Source organism: Triticum urartu, unplaced genomic scaffold (assembly GCF_003073215.2).
Source record: "Triticum urartu cultivar G1812 unplaced genomic scaffold, Tu2.1 TuUngrouped_contig_6190, whole genome shotgun sequence".
Taxonomy (NCBI): Eukaryota; Viridiplantae; Streptophyta; class Magnoliopsida; order Poales; family Poaceae; genus Triticum; species Triticum urartu.
In genome coordinates this window covers 1-5,299 of record NW_024116929.1, presented here as the reverse complement: position 1 = coordinate 5,299, position 5,299 = coordinate 1, and the positions used below count along the sequence as shown (strand labels likewise).

The window sequence follows — 5,299 nt, the reverse complement described above, 5'->3', positions numbered from 1 at the left end:
GGCGGCGGCGGCAGCCACGACCCACGCTCAGGCGGCGCATAGGCCCTGGGGTTGCTGTCCAACCGGCGGCGAGCCGGCGATTACCAGAAGATCTACGGGCAACGAACGATCTGGTGAGTTGAGATCTTCCGTTGCGTTCTCCTAATTTACGCATCCAGCAGTTTAGGAACTGGGGACTTGGGGAGCGAATCTACAACATGAAATCAGTTACCAGTCTAGAGGATTGAGCGATTAGTAAAGGAGAACCAGAATGGTACAACTTCGTTCAACCTGTATTAACGGAGAGCTAGTATTGGTGCGGTGAATCTTGTGAGCAGTGGCGGACCCAGGAATTCAAGTTAGCCGGGGCGAACATTTAACGTCTAAATTTCTTTTGGTACAAATGCAACTCTATTCAACTAGAACTCATAACATTCAACAACAAAAGCATACAAAAGGTCTTCAAAACTACCCCTCTGATCCATATTATTGTTCTAAATCGGCGACAATTAATATTTGTACCAAATCGGCGACAATTAATATGGATCGGAGGGAGTAGCAAACTACTGACATGGACTCTTGTCGCTTGAAATGCTGACTTGATGCCACAATAAGATCCCATAATTTCAAATGAGACCTACAAAATTATGAATGTATTAGCACAAGTCTGACGGTGTACTTGCATAAAGAACACGGGGATGTATATTTTGATATGATCATATGATTATGGTATACCTTTAAGTCTGGCAGCGGTGCAACACGCGAATTGGGGATTTTTTTTTGTTTGAGGAGAGTTGTCGATTGGGCATTTGGGCCTGTAGTAAACGTAGCCCAGTACACTAGTCCAGCCCAAATCTATTTCTCCCTCGTAGGCTCGTATCCCTTGACGCAGTCACGTAGAACAGCGCCGCCGCCACAATGAATTGCTCGCTGCTTGCTGTCTGACGCGTGCCGCAGGAAACAGGAGGAAGGATATGTAGGGGTGCCGATTTTTCCACCGCCCGCGACCCGGGGCGGCCGCCCCAGCTCGCCCCAATGATGGGTCCGCCACTGCTTGTGAGGGACAGCTTCCCAAAAAAAATGTGAAATTTGTGTGGCCCGTCAACACATGAGCCAAGATGCATCCCTACAGACTCTGCTGTAACTGAGAAAGTACTCCCTCCGTACCAAATTATAAGATGCTGTAACTTTTTTCCAAATTGGATGTATATAGATGAGTTTTAGTGTGTTTGTTGGCTCATTTCAGTCCGTATGTAGTCCATATCGAAATATCCAAAACTTCTTATAATTCAGAACAGAGGTGATACAGTGTAATCATTCGTATAGGTGGCACGAGAAGCCGTCAGGGTGATCCTGTTGCTTGCCTAAACATTTTGCAGTCTTCTATTCGGGTATCAAACTACCCTTCTTTATCAAAGACGCTAGCTAACACACTCAACTCACAGGCTTTCTTTTCTGTGTAGGAAATGAGGAATGTGAAAGCTAGAATGGCCACGCACCAAGTGGAGCCAGGCGCTTCTCTGCACCATGGCGGCCACAGTCGTCGCCTATCCAGACGCCTTGCTGATCCTGCCCAATCCACATGGGCATCACTGCACACAGACCTGCTCGACCTGATTGCCAGTCGGGTACTCGCCAGCGACCTGTTGGACTACGTCCGGTTCCGTGCAGTGTGCTTAGGATGGCGTGTCACGACTCCTTGCCCACGCGGTCGAGGCATGGTCGACCCGTGCTTCCACCCACGACAGTGGATGATGTTCCCAGAAGGTGGCGGTCTGTACCCAGGCCACCCTGCACTACTTGGCTATGTACGCTTCTTCAACCTTTTGACCGGCACCTTCGTTCGCGTCAGACTCCCTTGCTTCAGAAACCACTCTGTGCTTGACTGCCCTGACGGCCTCCTTCTCCTGCGGCACAACAAGAGCACTGTCATCTGCCTTCTCCACCCCTTTACAGGCGACGTCGTTTTGTTCCCGCCACTTTCTCCATCTTCCCTCAGCTGGCCAAGTTAGGGTGCTTCATCAGTGACTTTAGCAAGATTCAGGACACCCGGTTTGTCCGCGCGCCCGTCTCCGTCAATCTGGTTGGTACTGTCACCATGATGCTCGCGTTGACTGGCCTTGATCGTGTGGCGTATGCATCCACCGGTGACCGGCAGTGGACTCCTATGAGCTGGAAAATGAAACACTTGTACTCGGCATTGCCATTCGGTGGCAGCCTCTATGTGGTGGATGGAGGGTGGGGTCTCGAACCATCGCGCATCAATCCTCCAGAAGATTCCAACCTCTCCTCATGGTCAGTGATACCACCACAAATGGTCACCCAATGTCCAGTGAAACTGTTGAGGATGCTTCAACTGGTAGAGTGCAACTCCGAGCTGCTTTTGGTTGGCTGTGACAGTGGACACTCAAGGATTGTGCTTTTCCGGGTTGCTGACCTTCTAAATGGAGTCACCACCATGCAGCTGACAAGCATCGGTGATCAAGCCGTCTTCATCGGCGGATGGAACATGGCTGTTAACTCCAAGAGCCTGCCATCCGTCCAGGGGAACTCCATCGCCGTTGTCAATGAAATAGGTGGTGGTCTTGCAGGCAGGGGAACTCTACCGCTATACGATCTTGGCAGCGGTACCTGGTCACAGGTGTTTGACGGACACTTCCTCGATGGACCCGTGCCTAGGCCGTACAGCCTTGTCCTCCACGTCGCAACCTGCTGCCAGCGCCTTTACTGGAACAGTGGGAAAATCTTGTGTTTCAACACAGACGTACGACTAGGAGCCGAGGAGTGAAGTGTGGAGGGGAGCACACGTAAGTGTAAATAGAATCTGCACTGATCAACGAGATGTTTCTTTGATTTTCTAGTGGTTACACCTGCTGAAAGAGTCTTTGTTATGCATGTTATCCCGTAGCTTTACCAGCATCCAGCACAAAGAGCAGTGGGTTCAGTCCATATCTATCTATTTATAGTATATCTACTCAATATTGTGTTATCGGTCCAGGATGTATAATTGTCCTAAAATTGTTGTGCACCCTTCAGCTCGGAGACCATGTTTTTGTCATATATGCACTTTGAGAAATTAATTGTGCTTCTTTTTTGTTATATCAGATTATAATCTAGCTTGATTCAGTGGTATGCATACATTATCTGTAATGATGTGTTAGCATTCTCGCTATTTTGTTCTTTTGGAAGACAAAAGTTGATCTTTCAGGTTCGGGCTCTGAATCTGAACCGAGTCCACACCTTCATTGCCTCATTCTCGTTCCTCCTCGTTGCAATCATTCTCTCTGCTTGGTGATGCCCGAACAAGGAGACCACACCTATTTGATCTCATGTACTTTTGCTTTGTTTAGTTCTCTTTGTATGTATTGTCTGCTTATTTAATCTTTTCTTCTAGCTTATTCTGCATCAAGCTTGAAACAGTTCATGATAACACCCCTGCTATGTAGAATGTAGCAATTGTTTTTTCTTTTTTTCTTGAAACTTGCTGATTAACTAGAGATGGTTCTGCACTTTTCTAATGGTCACACCTGGAAGAGTCTTTGCTATGCAGGTTATTTGCATGAAGCACAAAGAGCAGATCCATATCCATGGTGTGTGTCTTCTCAATCTTGTGTTATTTCATTTCAGCATGTATAACTGTCCCAAAACTGTTGTGCGTCTTTCGTCTTGGAAACCATGTTTTTATTTAGCTAAAGTGATGTGACCCGCGGTACCATGAACATATTATCATATGTGCACTTGGGAAACTGAGTGTGCTTCTTTTTTGTTAGATAAGACTAGAATCTAGCTGTCAGTGGTATGGATACATTATCTATAATGATGTGTTAGCATTCTCGCTATTTGTTTTTTTGGAAGGCAAAAGTTGTTGTTTCCGATTTGGGCCTCAAATCACTGGTTGATACATTATCTCATGTGCTTTTGTACTGTTTAGTTCTCTTTGTTATGTAATGTGCGCTTATAATATACCGTTTTCATCTAGCCTATTTTCTGACAAGCTTGAAATAGTTCACGCTAACACCCCTGCTATGTACTAGAATGTAGCAATCCCTTGCTTTTTTCTTCTTGAAACTCGTCAATTCTAGGCACACATTTTTTGTACCAATATTGCAAATTTTATGTAGAATGTAGCGATTGCTTGTTTCTTTCTTAAAACTTGTGGATTGTAGATGCACATTTGTTTGTACTACAACAGCACAAACTGAAAGTTTAAGGTTCCATTTTTAGGGCTTCATTTTAGACCATGCACCACAGTCCAGGGTCTAAATAGGATTTATTTTCCCTTTGAAACAATACACTTTACTTATCGTTCACCAGCTCTGATAGCATTCGTATGTATATTTTTGTAAAAACAAATTTGGTTTTGTTTTACACGACATGGTTAAGAACAACTCACCTATGGCTGGTAACCCCATCCCAAGATCAAAGCCAGGTTTGACGCACTCTCGTGTCCCTATAAAAGTGGATTAGTTTTTCAGTAGGAGGCGACGTTCTTGTCGATAGCAGGCGCTATTGGGGACTTTGTCAATCTTGAACATCTGTAAATGCAGTCATCAGTAGACACTGTGTCAGTGTGTTTGTGTGTGAGCGCACACCTTTACGTTTTAGTTGGTATTTCTTAAAAATAAAGCATCCATTACGACATTGATTATGAGAAAACCAATCACTTCAAAAAGGATCATGAGATAACCAACCATTCGAAGCAATGTCCCTTCAAGATTTTTTTTGAGAGGTGATTCTTTGTATTTTTGGTAACTGTGGAATTTGTGATCTGTTTATAACAAGGCATGGTGGAGTAGTAAATAGCTGGATACTTAACCTCTCAACATCCCACTAAGACCTAACTGACTTAATGAAAGCTCATCAGTGGCTTAATTGGGACAGGTAGACTAATCTATCGTGAGCATGACTGGTTTTACCCACACTTGTTTACTTGCATGGTACTACTATACTAGTTCAGGAACCTCCTAAGATTTTTACTGCCAACTCATGGAACCTCATCCTATGGTTTTTACCTTGTGGAGGTATGCAAAAAGAAGAGGATAATGAAACTTTCCACTGCAAATGCGCCCTTTAGAAGCCAGGATAAATAACTGCGCTGTTGCCGGGCCAGGCGCTGTGCCGACTGCCGGTGCCGGAAGAAGGAAAAACAAAGATCCGGTAGGTGGACATTTGGCAACTGCTGCTGCTGCTACTAGTAGAACCTTTCAGCCGGCCGCAGCCACCATCGTCTCACTCACTCCCACTCCCCGTCCCCGCCATTCTCACGTCTTTCTCCTCCCCCTCCTCCTCCCTTTTCACCACGTCAAGGTTCGTCAGGCCA

The 5,299-nt window shown here is 45.6% G+C and overlaps 1 pseudogene; it reads left to right on the top strand.

Moving 5' to 3' along the window:
* Positions 1-3,673, top strand: LOC125530267 (annotated as a pseudogene).
* The last annotated feature ends 1,626 nt before the right edge of the window (positions 3,674-5,299 follow it).